Source organism: Etheostoma cragini, chromosome 11, assembly GCF_013103735.1.
Source record: "Etheostoma cragini isolate CJK2018 chromosome 11, CSU_Ecrag_1.0, whole genome shotgun sequence".
Taxonomy (NCBI): Eukaryota; Metazoa; Chordata; class Actinopteri; order Perciformes; family Percidae; genus Etheostoma; species Etheostoma cragini.
In genome coordinates this window covers 20997647-21018180 of record NC_048417.1, presented here as the reverse complement: position 1 = coordinate 21018180, position 20534 = coordinate 20997647, and the positions used below count along the sequence as shown (strand labels likewise).

The window sequence follows — 20534 nt, the reverse complement described above, 5'->3', positions numbered from 1 at the left end:
CCAAATCTTTCATTTCCATAGCCGCCTCAGTACGAATGTCTACTCAAGGCGGTGTTTCCCTGTGGAACACAAGCTCTTCATTATCAAAAGCCCCTTTCCAACAATCCTCCACACTTCTCTGACCTAATGACTTTCTGGAGAGCGGAGCCTCAGTTTTAAGCTCATCCCTGTTTCTTCTGCATGCAGCAGCAGCCAAGGCACAGCATCCTTGTTTTTATTCCAAATGGTAGGATGAGAAAATGCGATTGCCCTTTAGTGGTCTTGTATGGTAGTGGTAACTATTGATGTGTTTTCTCACACACAAACACTCGAGATTTAAAGTTAACGAGACAAAAGAGACTATTAGTGTGTTTTTAGTGATTGGCAATTAACATTAAGGAGGCAACATCTATTTTGGACCGTTTCTTTTTAACATCCTGTTATGTCATTTAACTGTTGAACGTTTATTCTTCTTTTAAGTGGAAAGCTGACACAAGGTTACCCATTGACTATTGTTACAGTTATAAAGGGGATTTTAAGACATCAGTCTTATTGTTTTAAGTATTAAACACAGGTGCCTTCTAAGGGCTTTAAAAATATTACACCACAAGACCATTAACAAGCAGCCAGCATTTTTGTTTTTTTAATCTTTGAACATAAGTCTTTGAACATATTCTTTTTTGGCTGTGGCATTACTTACTGTGCTACTTTGAAATGAAACCACCAGTTTTATAAGACAATATTGAAATCTTTATTTTTAGTTTTCTTCAAACAATTCGTATTTTATTTTAAAATGTTAAAATACAAACTTTTGTATAAATCATTAGGTTTCCATTAAACTAAATATCCATCACGTTTCACATCAGCGGTTTAAAGAACCCGGACCCGTTTCAGTTGCTTTATACAATAGTTAATTGTTGCTTGTCTTGATGCATGTGACCCCAATAATCAGTCCTTAAAGCAATCGTTATAATCATCATAATGACTATCATTGTGTAATGAGGCATGTCTGCATTACATTTGTATTTGTAAATCTGTACTAATTTACATCATAAGGTACCCAGCCTAGCAACTGCAGATGGTCAACGGAGGAAACAAACTACACTTTCATGTGGTGTCGCTGTATTCTGTTCATTCTATACATTACATCTAATAAAAATGTCTAATTTCACAGCAAGCAATGATGAAAAGACCTTGGGGCATAAGGACAGTCTTGCCGGCACATTTAGACAAACGGCATGTTAGCAGCTCTACAAGAAACGGCCAATTTTGATTTAGAGTCAACATCAGAAATAGCTTTGTTGTACGGCCGTTATTTCTTCTTTTTAAAATATTGTTCAGTCTGAAGAGTGTAACTCTTGAAAAACCAACTGTTGTCCAACTGTGGCTGCAAAATGTTATTACTGAGAAGGGAAAACATAGCTCAGAGGCCTCTGAAGCTAGTTGAAATTGACTATCCTGTTTTTAAGGAAAAAATCCTTATGTACTGTATGTAGCATTTTATGTAGCTGTACCCTATGATAGCCGCTCCAAAATGAAGCGTGGCCACTATATAAGGCAAGAAACACATTTGAGTTTTTTTTATTACTTTACAAAGGGACAACAGATGAAAATTAGCTTTTCCGCTAACTTTGGCGCATTTACATTTTGAGTTTAAACAACAAATGTTAATTGATGTGCATTGTCCCTTTTTAAATAAACAATTCATTAAAATAAAGTGACAACCAATTTGGTCTTCATTGTTTTCTCTCAATATTCCAACCCCCGATATTATGTGTCACACACAGTCGGACGGGAACCCAACACTGACGTAAATTAAACCCAGAAAGAAGAAAAAGTTAGCGGCTCACTCCCCTCCTACACTCACAGACAAAAGCATGTATACAAGTCGTGGTAAAACAATATTGTGCTGTGTGGCGGTCATGGATGGTTAGTCATGGACAATAAGAGGAACATACAATTGTTCTGGAAGTTTTTGATTTGTGACTTAATTTTTGTCACAGTGTTATTCATTTGTCTTTTATAGTGTTTCACTGGATACATATTTACACTATGTATGGTCTAGCTAGCATTGGTCGTCGGTGCTTGTTTTTTCTTCTGGCAGCGCATTGATCCATTATAACAAATATTATATTTCTCCAAATAATAATAGGCTACATGTTGTAAGTTTGTCTTTAACAAGAGGATTCATAAAGTGCTTTTTACAACGCTCAAAGACACTTTATAAAGTTTAACATAAAATAAATACACACAAACCCTAATGATACCCTGACTCTAAAATGGTAAGTTTTTACTTGTGATATGAACACAATGGACAGATTGTTGCATTCGCGGATGTGTTTGGGGAGAGCGTTCCAGAGGAAATGGGCAGCTGTGGAAAAGGCTCGTCAACCCTGGTCTGGCACTTGGTCCTGAGTGGTGGAGACATGAGGTTGGCATCAGAGGAGTGGAGGTTGATGGAAAGGAGTGTGGTGGTGGAGCAGGTCAGGAGGGGACCCTGGTTGATAAGGGCTTTTTGAGAGAGTAGGAAGAATTTGAAATGTTGATGTTGTGGGACAGGGAACCAGTGGATGTTCTGGAGGACCGGGGTCATATGGTCATGGGATTGTGAATTGGTGAGCAGCAGACAAACTACACAGTTCAGGACATGCATACTGGAGGTTTTCTTCAGCGCTCTGGGTGGTGTACCATAAAGAATGTTATTGAAGTAGTCAATTCTGGAAGTGATGAAAGCATGGATCAAGGTTTCGACAGCTGAGGAGAGTGATGTGTGGGGATGAGCTATGTTCTGTAATCAATAGTGTATATACAGCAATATTAAAGCCTTTCAGTTTTAGCTACCTTGCCCTTGTAGGGTGCCTTAGGCCATGTACATGCATTTAATGTCTGCAGTATACTTGACATTTTCTACAGTCTGGGAAATAACATTCCACCCTTTTGTACTCATGACTACATAGAAGAGTTATTATCATAATAATAGTGAATTGTGGCCCTGCTGCTACAAAAAGCTTTTAAAAACATATTTTCTTGCAATGGAACTGTTTACGGCCCTATTGTTATGTTATGTGTCTGTATGTGCATGTGCGTGGCAAAGTATGTGTACAGGGCATGTGTGTAAGTTATATGTAGTAAGCACCTGCTTGTGTGTATGCATGGGCATATTTAAGTACTCAACATCCATTTTGGGAGTGTGTGCGCAAGCTTGCCCGTCGGTCGGTCTGTCCGTACAGTACATCTCACTGCTACCATTTATGAACATATATGATTTGTCTGGGGCAGAAAGTAAAGGAAACTCTCCTTCAGTCTTTGTTCCGCTGAATTTTTAATTAAAGGAGAACATAAGACTGTGTATAAGGCACCTTGCCCCCTGGGAATCTACACACTTTTTATATTCAATTTTAATAGCTGGTTGTATTTCACAAAGGACGTTCACCTGGCACATCTGACTGGTACTGTTCATATACAGCAGTTATTTGAGGAGAAAATTGAATTTTTACTTCATCTAACTCTGACACAATGTCTTGTACACGCGATGCTCTGAAGGCATGCTCTTGGTGAATTTTTTTCTACTGTTACGTTAAGAAATATTATCTGGAGGATTCCGCTTTGAGCTTGTGTTTGATTGGATTGTAAAACGTGTGCATAGTATACACTCAGGTAAGACCTGTATGATCCTTTCTATAACATGGGAAGTGCAGTTAACTGTTAATCTCACCAAGTGACTCTGAGGACTAGGCAAGAGGCATTAGAACAGTTGGAAACAAGCTGTAAAATGGGGAACTAAAGGGTGGAACCTTTTCGTTCAAGAAAGAACACTGAAACATGGTAAACCATTTCAATCAGCCCAGAGCAGCAGGAGACTGCAACGTCCACATTCTACATAGTCATAGATCGGTGCAATATGTGCGGCAGTGATAACAACAAACAGCATCATGCAAAGCCCTGCTGCTGGCATGACAAGTTTGAACTTTTCACATTTCTTTGAATAAGGATGGTGTTTTGGCTTGCAAAATGGGACAAACTTATCATCTTTCTATAAAAAGAACAAAACACTAGTCCCTGCTGAGGAAAATGATCCAAGTTCTGAAATATCAAATAGCTCTTGTCTAAGCATGCATTGTTGAATATTTTATTGCCCTCATGTTTAGGGCATTTCTACACTGAACTTGGTCAGGACATTTCTTGAAAATACACCAGGTCATTTGAGAGAAACAATGGGTTTCTATAAAGAGTAGCATGGCAAGAAAAAAAAGCATCTGAATGATCCGCAGGCTGCTGCTGTACTATTGACAGATGAGTCAAATAGCCATCCTCCTGGCTGATATAAGCCTCATTATTTCCAGTGAAAACTGACAGTAAGTGTCAGAGATGGGGGTTTTGTAGCTTTGGGCTATTTGCTGCTCCAGGAAAGTAAAATCAGAACACAGAGTTGTTCTAGAAAATACAGCAATAGCAGGAGCAAGACTTCAATCAAATGGTCAAAGAGAAAGAAATATCAAGTTTTGTCATGGCCTAATTAAAGTGTATGTTTGACTTTGATTTTTAGAAACCAATACTTGCAGCATCCTAACAACCGTATAAACCTAATGCAGTTTTTTACATTGGGTGTTGCATGCACATTTCTTCAAAAAGGGCTGCTAGTTGTTGGCATAACAGCATGTCATAAAGATTTTAATCTTCCAATGTATGTAAGGACATTGCTGCTCAGTTCTCATAGTAATGTGTTTCTATAGTAATGTGGCATATTATTCATGCCTGTCTTTGCCGTAGTAATGTTATGGTCCTTTTGCATTTGGTTATCAATGCTCTTTTTGAATCAAACTATAGTACCTGTTGAACATGTTATTATAAAATAGCAAACGTATGGTACCTGAGTCTTATATGTTGCACTACATTATAGCGTAAATAAAAAGGTTAAAACCATTTTTTTAGTTTATTTACGCATTAAACAATTAAATCAAGGCTTGATTTAAGGTAAAACATTGTGCATGGAAGGTGATAAACAGCTTATAAAGATACTACAGCTATACTGTGACTAGTTACTGAGCAGCAGGAATGATTAGAAAAAATAAAATACATTTGTTGCTAGTTCTCATTGTTCCTATTAATCAATAATTCATCATTAATTTCGGATCGCTCAAAAACTATGAACATGTTCAAAAACCTTTTTATTATGGTTTATGTTTTCTATTGAGGAATGGCATGTTAGAAACAAAGGAGCTGTTTTGGAAAAGCAGAGACTCCAAATTCAACTATCCTGCCACTGTGAATGACTTACTGTACCAGTCGGGAATTTTACATTTTACCTCATGTGCAACAATGCCAACATTTTTCACATTCAGAAAACTCTGACATGGAAAGATTTCTGTTGTTCCCCTTGACAGCAATGCTCTGTATTTTAAGACTGTGTAGGTGTCATACTATAGGCCATTGTCATCCTGACTGACTGGAAGACAAAATATTCTCTTCAGTTGTACCGTGACACAGCCTTTGTGATTTCATCACTTGGATTTTGGCTACTGAATATGCCAGTGGAGGCCATAGCTGGAACCTTGCCACAGCATCCGGCTTACTGCTCTGTGCCTATGATGGGATTTACTGATAATGTTAATGTAGTCCAAGAACCCCTCTGTACACCAGCGGCCTGTCTCCCACCCGCACCCGGACCAGAGAATGGAAACCTTATTCACTGTGCCAACACATTCAGTGTGAAACATTGTGTTTACATTTAAATGGTGCCAATTTACTGCTTAAGAGCAACCATTAACAGTTCCATAGAGGCCAAGATAATTGACTGGGAATTTGATTTTCTCAGTCCAAACATGATTATGGTGTTACATAGTGGGTGTCTGCAAATGTTTTGTTGCAGGTTGTTGAGGCTGGAATTCAATCAAAGAGGAGATATTGATAAAGCTATTGCTCTGTCTCTGAGAGAATGGCTCAACAACGATTCACAATGTTTAGAAAGAAAAAGCTGTGTGTCAAACTGAACATCATCATAATTGGCGTGTATGTTCTTGAGGAAAATGTATTTGTTTTTTCTTCTTCCAGCCAGCATATTCCAGGCTGACCACTATCATATTACCGGATATAATAGCCTTCTTTGACCAAGCACTGTGCTGCAGTGTATAATTTCATTAATAAAATGCCTCACTATAAACAATATTTTTACTATGTGTAAATAAGTGATTTGTACTTGGAAATGTACAGGATATTCTCAGAGAGAAGGGCTCTGCCACTGGGTAAATCCTTGTTCTGGCAGTCGAAAATTTAAAAACTGCTACATATATATATGTTTATAAAATATATATATATATATATATATATATATATATATACAGCTCTAAAATATTTGTTTTTGTCCATCATAATAATTTCTTGTGCTTCTCTGAAGGAAATCAGCAGCAGCCGACACTGAAGCCTGTTGTTAGATTTCCCAGGTGAAATGCCATAAGGGCAGAAGCAGGTGGCAAGGAGTCTTCAACACTGACTTAGAGGAAAATACATATTAATTAGTGGGAAATAGTTCAGACTGACTATCACACTTTTACTCTAGATGGAAATTATATTCCTCTTTTCCAAACCTAGCCTTTTTACATATTTTCCTCCTTTTTTTGTGCCATATTAAGCACAAGATTATGCTGCTCTCTATCTGTGAATACACTCTTATTAGCTTTGCTGTTTGTACAGCTTTAACTTCAACATACAGTACATGTAAGTCTCACATGTACACTACCACACAACAGGCTCTGGTCCAATGTGAGTGGAGAATGGTTGGAGGCAAACACCTTCTATTCTCTTTGTTTAAAAGCCAGAGATGGCAAAAGTACTCACTTCCCATACTTAAGTAGAAGTACAGATACTTGTGTTGAAAAATACTCTGGTAAAAGTAGAAGTACTGATTTAACTTCTTTACTCAAGTAAAAGTAACAAAGTACAGGCTTGGAAATTTACTTAAATTATAAAAGTAAAAGTAGCCTTGCGAATGACAAAGCTACCTGGACCAGACAGATGTTACTAGAGAGCACGCTGAGAACTACAGTGGACATGGGCAAAAGGCTCTTTATATGCCATTGGCTACATTTGAAATGGCTGTCAGCCAATAGGCTTAAAACATTCGCCCTATTTATATTGACCGAGACTGGAACTCCAGGTTAATAAGATTCTGACCGAGTAGCAACTTATGAATTCAAGTGTGATTTTGTAAGAAGTGTGTGTAAACTCCCATCCAATCAGATTCAATTTGGTATTGATGATGCAAAAATAATAACTAACTCAAGTGAAATTATTTGAAATTTAGTGAGGCCTAGATTAGGACAGTATTTAAAGCTGATCCTGGTTTCCAGCTTGGCCCCAGGTGTGTCTGTTAACACATGGACGGAGACAAGTTCTCATTGTTGATGGTTTATGACAATGAAGCATCAGGATAAACATGAACATGGGGAGCTCTGCTACACAGTCTTAAAATACAGAAATAAATAACACTGCAAGGCTACCATACACAATGCATTGGAACCCTACATGCTAGACAATAAAGACAATAAACCTACTGTTAATTACATTATCTTAATGAGCAAGGGCATTCAACAACGAACAAACAAATTATATCAAATCAACAGCCAGGTGTAACCTAGGTAACAGGTGTAACCTAGCTAACAGGTGAAGAACACAAACAAGCTATCTTTTAAATTTGCCAGAACTACAGATCATTACAACAACAGGCTTAAATGAACTGAAAACATCAGTTATATGACTTACAGTTCATAAGGACGCACACAATCTCAACTGACTATCCTCCGGACAGCTACTCTCTTTTTCTTTTCTCACACGTTTTCCTCCGTGTGGCGTGCGCGCCCGCTCGCGTTGTGCGGCGCGTTTCCGCGCTGTTCTCCAACATGCACTCACAATCACTCCTCATAGACAACCTTTAGTACAAAACTAAAGTAACGAACAATTTTGTAAAATTAAGCAGTAGAAAGTGCCGATATTCGTGTTAAAATGAAAGGAGTAAAAGTAAAGAGTTGCCAAAAAAGTAAATAGTTAATTAAAGTAAAAATATCGGACAAATCTACTCGAGTACAGTAACGAAGTATTGGTACTTTGTTACTTCCCATCTTTGTTTAAAGCTATGCGCAGTTATTCATACTACTTGCAGAAGGTTTACAAATTAGGTGTCACATTGGGTGTTTATGAAGTAGAAATAACACTATATTGTATTGTATAAACCCGCAATTCCCTTATCTGGCAAGAGTAAAGGCATTGTGCTCAGTATTTGGTGAATCTGCTCCTGCTTCAGCATCATCATAGCTGGGACATTGTGGAAAAAGTGACACATGAGGGAGAACCTTAAGAGCTTTTTTTAATGTAGTTTTGGGATTTAGTGTTTAAAATGTACATTAGTGTCATAAGGGGATATTCCCTAGGCTTAATTAAGGGCAGAAAAAAAGTAATTTCTTCAATAAGATGATGTGCACCCATTACACTGGCTGGCACAAATTTGAAAAAATAATAAGATCATTAGTCACAAAAAGCAAGTCTTTAACGTGGAGTCCGAGGGAAGTCTTAATTCACAAAAATTGCTCAAACAACAATATGGCTTTTTCTAGAAATTCCACGGTGAATGGGTTTTGACTCTCTTACAGTCGGATCTGCAATTGTTGTGGAGATACTTTGTTTTGTCTGCGCCAAAGTGTTGAACAAACTGACAATCATGCCCTACTTAGGCTGTGCTGCAAATCAGAACAAATTAAACATATGTTAATATAAAATATTGCTGGAATACCTTAGATTTGGCATATTTAGCTTCTTCGTGGACATCCTCACCAAAGTGTTTTTATTTCTGAATGTGGAAAGGCAAAGGCTTGTGTTATAATAAGCTAGATTTCTCAGTTTGACATTGTCTTATGGTGTCATCAGCAAAGTTTTCGACTCTTATGTCACATGTTGCAGATAGTGAAGAATGCACTCACTATCTCCTGGGCCTTTTGCTGTAATGCTGTGTCATTGAAGTGACAGAGGCTTTTCAGTGAATGGTTTCTAATCATGTCTAATGTTCCATGTAAGAGTATACCCTGTGTCTTTCCTCCCTCATCAGAGGTGTGTGTGTGTGTGTGTGTGTGTGTGTGTGTGTGTGTGACAGACAGACAGTGGCCCATTCTGCTTGTCAGTGGACCATGGAACTGCAACTTAGATTCTGAAGTGCTCAGATGTCTCTTCATAGCCAGGTCTTTTGGTGCATGACCTTATTCCCTGTGACATTTTCAGCCATTAATCTGCAGACGTATTGTGATGGAGTATCTCTCTGGGGTTACATTGTGCTCGTGTCACAGTATTTTCTAGGTGGCACAGAGGTCGTGCAACCCTATGGTGCTGATGTTGGGATGAAGTGTATCTTTGATTCAATCAAGCTGCAATATGAAGTTGGTTAAGATATAAACAGAGTTAACTGAATGGTGGTTAATAATGTTGAACTTTTAATTGTGGCACTTCATTATGATTTTGTGTCAATCACATTTCAGTCAATCGATTGTTAGTTTCAGTCAATTCAATTTCATCTTTTTTCTTTAGTGCAGTGTATTCTATTTATCTATCTATCTATCTATCTATCTATCTATCTATCTATCTATCTATCTATCTATCTATCTATCTATCTATCTATCTATCTATCTATCTTTAAAAGCACATCTATTTTAACATCATCTTGTTCCTTTAATATTTGTTGTGTAAAATTGCCACCACATTCTTCCTTGTTGGACTTTATACCTCGTAGCTGAATAGTTTTCAAAAGAGATTAGCTGTTAAGTGAATATTTATGAGATGTGTTTTGACAAAAGCGTCACTTCAGAGTTGTCAAAAGTGTCATGCATGTACAAGGACTGTAATCTTCACATCACTGACAACTTCTGAATGCCTCTGCAGTAGAACGTCTTAACACAGCATTGAATAATTACGCTGACAGCTGGGCTGCTTTCCTCACTGACCACACAACAAATACTCAGCGCTCAGGCTAGACATTTGTAATCCCCACAGTGGTCGTACTTTACTTATAAGACCACCTATTTATCATTTTTAGCAGTGTATAAATATGTAATAAACTTTAAAATGCATTATAATGTAGGTATGAGAGCGTTTTCTAGTTTTTATTAATGAACAATATTTAACAACAGTTAAAAACTATTATATGAGGCCATATTTTTAATATTATTACAGCTGTGTTTTACGGTATTGCTATTCATTATCTATTTATACACCAGTCTCCCTGAACTTAGGACTTGCATATCTTCATGAAGAAAAATACAAATTTTTATTTTATTAACCCCTTTGGTCTGCTTACATCTACATTATAGTGTGTTTAAAAAAAAAAAAACATGTATTAAATGTGTAAATACTGCCTGTTAATGCCAAACGGGGAAACAGTAAAGTGTTCCCAAAATGGTTTAGCGTTTTTTTGAGATTCTCCAGTGTGCCGAGCTTGATAGGGATTTACTGTCTCTCGCAGGAGAAATGCAACATCAGGATAACCAGGGGAAGTAGACAGTGAGGCTGTCAGCCAGGCGGGTTGCAGTAAAAAGGTTAGGCCTGTCAGACAAACAGGGGTGTGGAGCCAAGCTGACACGTACTTACAGCAGCACATCTGTCCCCTTCTATCGACATTGCTTTATCTTGAGCAGTAATAACATTTTATAGATCTGTTGACGGACTGTCCGTGGCAGTCATTACACACGGCTTCTCTCTTATCGCAGCCGGCTGAAATTGCATTAATGTTTGCTTTCTGTTCAGTGGGCATTATGGCCACAGGTTGCAGTGAGCCAGTGTCTTGAAAAGCCCAGTGATATATTTTCCCTGATAGTGTGGAATCTAGGGGTGTCATATTCAGAAAACGTCACGATTCAATATCGGTTTCCGATTTAAAAACAATTCACACTTAAAAAAAAAAAAAATTAATAAAGATTCAGAGTATGTTAATGTAGTGGGTGCTTGCTCGCGCGCTAATGGGACCATGAATTTCCCCTGGGGGTTCAATAAAGTATCTAATGTGGCGGCGCTTTAAATACCTGCGGCCCTGAGGCTCTATCTAAACTGCATTTCGTTGCATTGTACCTGTACATGTGTAATGAAAATAAAGTTCAATCTAATCTAATCATGTTTTCAGTTGATTAAATAAAAAAGAAAAAGAAAAATTTGAATAGATTTTTGGAATTCTATGAATCAATTCTGAATTGGTAGAGCTTGAATCGCGATTCGAATACAAATCTTATTTTTTCTTCTTCTTTTTTTTTGCACAATCCTGGTGGAATCGTTGATGCCAGTGGAAGACTTCAATTCAAACATCTAAGCCACGGCTTTGCATGGGACATTCATTTTTGTGGTGGCAGCTGTTGCTACAGTCTTTAATAATGCTTTGGCGCTACAAGCACTCTTGGCAGTACACAAAAAAACCTCCTCCCCAAAAAGAGATAATATCTAATTGCACAATGATAATGTATTTCTCCGTCATCTACTGTTTGAGCCATATTGCATCGTTTGCTTCCCCAAATCTCTTCTTGTGTGTGAAAAATGCTAAATAATAAAAATGTCTCGCAGCGACAGGAAGCATAGTTGGATCCCCTCCTGAGCTTTGTTTACTCGAGTGACAACTTTTAAAAAAACTACTGTTGAACTTTATTTTCATGGACATGGAAAATAAATTTGGATTCCAGTGGCACTCGTCTTGACCCAACATGTGGGCTGCAACCTCCATCTTTTTTGGTGTGGGTATTGACAGGTGGGCCAGAGAGAAAAGCCACCTCCAGCTGTTTCAATTTCTCATCTCTGCTTCTGAAATGATGCTGCTGCTCTGCTGTATGCTTGAAACAGAATTAATAATGTACAAAGTCAATAGGTCTCGGGATCCTATCCACCAAGGTGACTTTGCTCGAGTATTGAGGTACCGAGTGTGACGGGAAGTCCTACAAATTTACTGCTAGTGTTGGGAGTATCTCTTGTGTAATGCCTGAGGTTTGAGCTTCGTCATGAGGAAAGACAGGGCAGTTTCGAGGACAATTAAATTAATGTCCAACAGCATGTGGACACTTTGTATTGGTTTCCTTTTTAAAGCAAAGCCTTAAGGGAACCATCTTCTTATACTCCGTAGCCTTGTCGTCACATTTTCCTTTTGCATTCATTATCCAAGCCTTTTGCGAACTCTGCTGAGAGACATTTCAATTTCAGTGTGTGTAAGCACTCGGAAATGAGATTGTTCTACGTCTGTTCTGTTTTGTGCAAACTAATAAAATATGCATCAGCTGGATGCTATTTGGAGACCCGCTGATCAATACACATGCCTGTTTTCATGAGAATTCTCCGAAGAGAAGCCTTGTCAATCTGTCAGAGATCATTAGCAAGGCTGGTGGTGTGATAGATTGTGGCTCTGGTGGGAAAGAAAATTAAGTAGGCCTGACAATAACATCGCATTACCAATTTTGCATCAGTCTCGTTACTAAACCATGCTGTAAGGAAACCTACTCAGTAAGCACGAACTGGACATTTTCCATTTTTGACTGCACTGGACTATGAGTTCTATGTTTGATAAACAAGGTTATCCTAGAAGAGAACATAAGCCTCTGTGCATGATCCCCTTAACTGTATATCTCACAGCTCTTTGATGCATTTCCAAATCAATTCTTTTTCTTTATACCAAGACAAACGACAAAAAATGAACAGGACAACAAGTCGAAAATAAAATGGTGAGTCCATGATAATTACAAAAGTTTAGTCAAAGAACAAGTTGTCTGGTGTTGTAGTGTGTACGTGTGTCAGACTAGAAAGGGTAAAGAGGAAAAACTGAGGTGGCAAGCTAAGGGAAAGTATGGGCAAGAAGTAAATATAATTGACTGGTAATACTTTTTATGCCACAAGCAATAAAAACATTAACTTCCTTGGCCGTGCAATCCCACGTCGAAGTGTCCTGGGGCAAAACGCTGAACCTCGAGCTGCCCCATATGCTGCGCATCAGAGTGTAAGTGTGTGTGAATGTTTATCTGATGAGCATGAATGAATGTGTGTAAATGGTGAAAGGTTCCTGGACTATGTAAAAGCACTTTGAGTAGTCATTAAGACCAGAAAAGCTCTATATAAAGTAAATACAGTCCATTTACTACTGCCACCACTGCTATAAAGAAAGGAATAGGATGGCAGGACGTCAGCCCCGGGGCACTGGGTCTGAAGCATGATTGGGAGCCCCAGAAAGTGTCAGCAGGGTCAGGCCTTCTGGGTCCACAGGATCATTGGCATCTTTTGTAATTATATTGAGCATTATCTCCGCACCATTACTACCCTGTTTCCATTGTTACTTTGTTTATTGTGATTTCTGTTTATTAGCATTTTTTGTTGAAACTGATATTGGGAGTGGCTTGATCCATTCTTAAACCACTCCCAGACCCTAAATTTGTTAGGGTTTGGCTTTGGACAATAAGGTAATCCAGCCCCCCCTCATACCTCCTGTTCCAGAGAGATTGGTCAGAATGACCTGAATCAGCACATACAAATGTTATCTCAACAAATATATAGAATAAGTAAGTGTTTGTATGTATATATGTATTTTTTTTTTTTACCAGAAAGAGCTAGTAGATGAACAATGAACTGAAATGGTGAAATATTAAGATGGTCTACTTGTACCTCCAAAGTAGAAAACTTAGGTTCAATACCAAGTCAGTCCAGTTACTTTATTTCTATTACCAGGAAGCAGAATGTTCTCTCCTTCAGCGTGACCAAAAGCTTCTTTTAACATTTTAAATTGTTTGTCTTGCTGAAACCTGACATTTTGCTATAACCGGCAGGTGGAAATGTCAAAGCCAATTTGTCCTTTTTCTGTGTAATTCGTGTTTTGTAGAATGTTCCCTTCAATTGCAGCTTGGAATAATCCAAACAAAATCCTGGCTATGACTACAGCTGGCCCTGGTTTGTTGTTTTTAGTGCAACAACAGATTAGACAAAGTGGAATGAATGTCAATCTCCTGAAACAAACAAGGAGACGGGATGGAGAGTTAGGTCTTTTCCACCAACTGATGAACAGTGTGGTTGGGAGATGGTGGGAATAAAGAGCATTTAACAATATGTGCTACAATACTTTGTTTTTTGTAATACTATCCCACACCTCTATGATGTTCAAAAACAGTTCATTACAGTGAAAATGTTTTTAATAAAAATATTTATTAAACATTTTACTTCCACAATATCCCATTAACTTACATCTGCCACCTTTGCGTTTTTAAAGCTAGTTTAGCCTGTGTGCAAAACTACAATTGTTTTTGGATGCCTTGTATATAAATAGAGATTTCAGTATTTTAAGTCTCACTCATCTAACCTGTATGAAACACAATAAGTGCAATGTATGGGTTTCTGGTGTTGCTTTTGCAGCTAATGTACAGCCATAATGAATCAGGGCAATACTAATTGCAGTCAGGCCTATATTTGCATACACAACTTCCCATTAGATAATTCATTATGCATGTACTTCAACTGGTGCTGAAACCATAGCAGAACATATCTGAAAGTTAACAGCCCTATTATGACCATGCAGAATGGCAGGGCCTGCTGCATCAGCAACAACAAACACACTGCTAACTTTTTACAAAGCAGTTCATGTCACAATTGCACATAGTAGTCGGCTAGTCAATCAAGCAGCCTTGTCATACTCCACACATGACCTCTGTTTCAGAGATTGTGCTCATGTTATGCTCCTGTGTTGTGGTCGATTTAGATTGGATTAAAACCACGGACATGCCATGGTGATTTACCTCTCTTCTGCTTCCTGGTGAATTAAATCCATCAGACCCATTCACAAGCTGTCCAACAAAACCACACTCTTGTACTTTTGGCTACCGAGCAGCTCCACTGGAGCAGTCACAGATTCAATAAGTGTCTTGCTTTAGGGCACCACAATGTTACAGTGGGAGGGGGGCACCGGGGCACCTGCTATGTCTGGATTTAATCTGGCACAGACAGAACATAATCTTAAAAGCACAACTGCCTTTAACTGAACCCTTTTCACTGGGGAACAGCAAGTGTGAAGAATTTCATCATGGGACATGGCAAAGTACGGACTGAAGCTAGATACAGTATCTGTGTGCCAAGCATGCAAATTACTTTTGTGCCACAATGCATAAATATATATACCTATAGACTTGTCAGTAACGTAGACATTTTATGATCACCTTTTCAGACTTTTCCTGCTTTGGAGATTCCAAAAATAAAAAGGAAAAGGTAATTCACAAGTTCTTAATTGTGATTCATTAAAACTAAATTTGGATGCAAGCAGGAGCCTGTACCTTCTTCTGTTGCTTTGGTTGTTTCTTAACATGAGATTACCTTTGATTGTTCTTTGTTGGAAGTAGGTGAAAAGCTTTCACAACCTGCCACATGCCAGCTGGTGGATGTTTATCAAAAGCACCTTGTGGTACTAATTTTTTTATATACATGGACCCAGTGTGAATGGAACTTCTAACCTTTATTTTTGACATTCAATGTTAATACTGTGCTCTTGTCTTACTTTTTTTCGTGATGTCTTTTTCTGCAAAAGTCCTTGAGTAGACTGAGGTGCCTCTCTTGCTTATTGTTCTCTACTTAAAATATTTGCAAATTATATATGGTAGTTGAGATATGCTAAGGATATCTTTTTTTTTCTTTGGCTAGATGCAGTTAAGTGTCTGTGTGTCTGCTGCCTGAGTGAAAACACTGGTCAATTGGGTAGCTAAATTACTGTCTGGTTGGGTGTCTTTCTTAATACTGTAGCAGTGAGGGGGAAAACTCACTGGCTCATTATGCTTCCCACAAAACTCTACTAACTGACAGTATGCCTGCTGAAAAACTCTCATTTATGGACATTGGAGAATTAGCCGAGCAAATTTCATCAGGGGCCAGATTTACAGTCCTGTTTAAACAATGCATACGCACAAAAACCACACTTACACCTTTACCTACAGGTAATCTGGTATTTACAAAGGAAGACCTTGCGGTGAGTACTGTAATTCTTCGTGCATGCGTATTCTGTTTTATCTGAGATAGCTGCAGATTATATGATGAGGACGAGATTGAATATAAATTGGGATAAGAGTAACATAGTTTCTAAATTGTTTGTCAATTTTACAGATTAAGTCATTATTTTTTGCAGTCTACTCACCGTTCTGTAAAATGACAATCAAAGGCGCAATTATAAACTTAATTACATTGTTTTGTGATGAGTGCATTTCTTCATTCTTTTATCATTTGATGCTGGATTCAGTAGTTCTTCAGTAATCGCACAAACAAAGCAAGATAGAAACAAAACATCCCTTGGCTGAGATAATGGTTTGGACTCTACAAATAGTCACAGCCGTGTGTAATGAGGGCTGTTCTGTCCCCATTAGAGAACCTTGCTGATGCAACCCCAGTTGTTGAAATCACACTTTGTTTGCTGTATTTTTCATTGACACGTGCACTGGTTAAGTATTGAAATGCCAAAAGATGCTATAGCGGTGTTCATTTACTTTTTTCAAAGGTGACAAACAATAAATAAGTGGGAGTGTATGTTATGTTTACAGCAGGAAAAATCAATCCGAGAGGATAAAAAAAAAAAAGCATTAATTGTTCTCATCATCCAATGCACTTGTTTTATCATCCCAATGAGACCAATTTAATAAGATGACATGTCTGTGTTTCCCATGAATGGATTTACTGTATTTGTGGCAGCTAGCCACAATTTCAACATTGACAGACACATATTGACACATATACTTTTTTTCACTCATTTAAAATGAGTAGTTCATTGTCGAGCTGCAATAGCATTTTAATTGGCTTAGCCCTTCTTTGTCCCTCGCTGTCTGACACATTCGACCCGTCTATGAATAGCCCTGCGGCCTCCTCCTCTCTCTGCACACGTTTGACCACAGGAAACCTCTGGCTACTGTAGTAAGGGCTTTCAGGGTGCACTTAAAACTCCCAACCACAAGTAGGTCTGTTTCTCTCTCTGCCTAGCATTAGCCACGACTAGCTTAGGTAAGCGCTTGTTAGATTTCAACCAACTGCAGAACGGTTGCCAATCGGCTCCGCTGCGTGTTGGCTCTGTGCTCGGCTGTCCTTCAATACCCACCAGGTCCAGATATGTTGCAAAAGACCTGCGGCCATGACTGAAACCATAAGGACCCACAAGATCTCGCAAATTCACTGCTAAACCTCTGACCTGTTCAGACGTCAGGCCTGTATCCGCCTATTGTGATATTTTCAAGGTGTGGTGCAGGGAAAAAGGATCCGCCTTGAGCACGGTGAATTTTATTTTGAAAATTAACTGGATGTATTATTTTTTTTCTGTGCTTGACTTTCTGTCCTGTATAATCTGCCGTGTGCTGAATTCCCATGTTGCTCTCCGGCATCCGACGAAAATACAAGCTCTTTGTATCTGCTCCGGAGGACATTCCGCAGACTTCCGCATTTTCATTTCTGGTCAATTCATGAGGACTGTGGTTAACTGCTCTTCAGATCCCTGCAGGTTAAATCCAGACAGCTGCATTTGATGAGCACACATTTTTAACTAACGTATGTTGATGGGAGACATCTTTTGTGATAACAGCATGATCACGGTAGCGAACAGTACTGAAAAGCTGAAAATCAACGTGAGGAGGTGGGTTGGGATGGTGGACAGGTCAAACAATACAAGTCTTTTACTCCGGAGCCCGGGGATCGCATTCTGCATGTGGGAGTTCCTTACAGAGTTCTTCTTCTCCTAACCACAACCATCCTATTGTAGCGGGACCTGCGTGTGGCGGTCCGTCCTGCTGCTGTCGCCAGCGTGTGGCGTTTCATTTCCCCGTTGTTAGTCCCCCAGAGGCCGCGTATTGTGTCCCGACAACCGTTGTCCCCTACAGCAGGCTGCTGCAGCCCAGTCTCATGGCAGTTCATGAAATGCTCATGTTCCTATTTTTTTGTGGTAACCACTACAAAATAATTGAGAAACTTGTGTCCCTGTTGACAAATCAATAGATCGAAATAACATTACCATTTCACAAACTGCCGTGAGATGGGGTTGGGAAGACATTACCGGATTCTGGCTGTGTGGTGATGCCTGGAGCAGCGGGCTGTGTGTCCAAAAAACTGTCCGTTTCTCCAGATCACATGTAAATCACTCCCTTCTCCACTCATACCACACAATACAAATCACATCAGAATGCATAAAGAATTCAAAATGCTCCCCTGTCAACCACTTCCACAAAATTGCATGTGATGATGAGACAAGGAAAGCTGCCAATCTCGATGGACTATGATAGGCCCCATTCATAGAGGAAGTACATTATGGGTTATCAAATTAAATGACTCCCAATACTCACTGAACAATTACAGCACGAATAGACAGTATGACAATTGAACGAGTGCCTGATTGAATTTAGAACTCAAATGTAATTTCTTTTCAGTTGTAATTTTCATCTAAGTTTTATAAGTAAAAATGCAAATATAGTGATAATTGTGTGTCATAAGGGGCAAACCTTTATGACTGCTCAATTGACAATTCTTACAAAGGCATAAAGAATGGAAGACATTGTCCCGCTCACGTAGAGAAAATTGCTTTAAATGTGACATGAGAGAGAGAGAGAGAGAGAGAGAGAGAGAGAGAGATAGAGAGTCTTTACTGTATTTTAAATGGCCAGGGCCAACATGCTAGTTACAGAGGGATGGAGACTAGACAACAAGCTTGTCATGTCTGCAAAGGGCATTGGCTGTGATCTGAATAACAAACTTTGATTCTTTGATTCCCACCACAGACTGATCTCATGAAATGGTGTATGTAGGCTACGTCAATTCATATGCTGTTATTGGTGTGTTATCAAGACGCATACTCACTTTAGCGTGTGTATTAATGCCATTTGGCCTTCTTTGACTGGCATTTCCTTGCCGCAGTAAGTAAGGGCGAAAATCCACATTGGGATATTGATAGGGGGGGTGGATAGGTAAAACGCAGGACTTCCACTCAGGAGACCAGGGGTCATGTACTGCAAGTCACGTTTCATGAACTCAACTGTTGGTTTCTTTTTTTACCTAATGCCAACCCGTTATTCTTTTCCTAAACCCAACCCACGTGTCAGGTTTCCTAAACTCAACAGACGTTTTTTTCTAGCAATTGCGATAACACGCCGAGTGGCGATAACATGCCGAGTTGTGTGTGTATATATGTCCACTGTTTTAAGTGTAGCGATATATGAGGCTAGCTCAAGATGCATAGAGATATCACGCCACTTGGCTTAAGAAAGTCAGCATGTATGTTTACGCAAAGTTGCAATGTAATGTTGCCAACCATGCAAAAGTTGTAATGGACTTTCCCAGATTCTGACGGAATTAAGGCTTTCCTTCATGGTATCAAACTTTATATTTACTTAAAAGCCCAAAACTGCAGCAAAATGGAATTGACTGGCTCCTAAAACAACCTTCTAAACTGCAATACACACTGGTCATTAGGAGTGGATGGATCTTAGCATTCAATTTAAACAGTCTTCAAAACTAAACAAAAAATCTTACAGAGATTAAAGGAAGGATGCATTGCTCAGCCCTTCAGAATCTACTGGATCCCCAGACTTGTCTATTCCTTGTAGGTGATGCCCTCCACTGTCTTGCCCAGATAAAAATGGGCGGTGATGGCTCAGTGGATATAACACATGCCTGTGGTGTGGGAAATCTGGGTTCAGTTCCCACTGTGATACATCAACCAATGTGTCCCTGAGCAAGACAGTTAAGCCCTACTTGCTCCAGAGACTTGCAATTGTAAGTTGCTTTGGAGGAAAGCTAAAAGACATGTAACGCAAATTTTAATCAAGATCAACAATTGACCTTCAACATTTTACGTTGGTATCAATTGGTGTGGCACATATGTTGCTGTTTTTTGTGTGTGTGTTTTCTGTTTCTGTGGAGGAAAAATAATAGGTAGTACATAGCCACAGGTGATTTAGTCATTGAGATGTCTGGCTTTGGTCCCACGGATTTATCTTGACCGCAAGGACGAGAAGGACTGAGCATATGCACTAAATGATTGGCAGAGCTAGTGACAATTAAACCGTAGCTGTTAAGCAAAAGTGAGGATTTGGATCATGAGAGATGTCCGCTAATGTCCCTGTGCGTGTCACTCTTGCTTCTGTCTGATGTGCCCTCCAGGCTTAAACGAACAAGCTTTGCTCACAACCGTGCCGACTGTAGTGGGCAATTATGCTATCGCAGCTCCATGTCCCTTGTATTTTAGTGCTATCTTTTAATTGGAGAAACGGGGGGAGTCATTTTATACCATGAATGAAGGTGATGTGTTTTACCTGCCTTCAGCTTGCTGAGAGTAGAGTGGGAAAGAATAAGAATCTCCAGCTGCCTCTGTGATGCGATTTCACCCCTAGGCCACAATTTTTAATAGTCAGGTATAGCTCTCCCATTGAGGTTACTTTCATTTCACAGGCATGGCGCGTCTTTTCTGCTGGCCTTGCACAATGGGGATGTGAGATTTTTCAGCTTTGTCATTAACGTCCCTGTATTTAAAAATAAATTACCATCACGTTTCTGGAAGGGTTGCA

At 39.1% G+C, this 20534-nt stretch overlaps 1 long non-coding RNA gene across 1 annotated transcript; it reads left to right on the top strand.

Annotated features, from left to right (window-relative positions):
• Positions 1 to 345: 345 nt before the first annotated feature.
• Positions 346 to 19692, top strand: LOC117952908. Its single transcript, XR_004658537.1, has 3 exons — positions 346 to 356; positions 6689 to 6693; positions 19601 to 19692. It is a non-coding gene; the product is annotated as an uncharacterized LOC117952908 (long non-coding RNA).
• Positions 19693 to 20534: the final 842 nt, after the last annotated feature.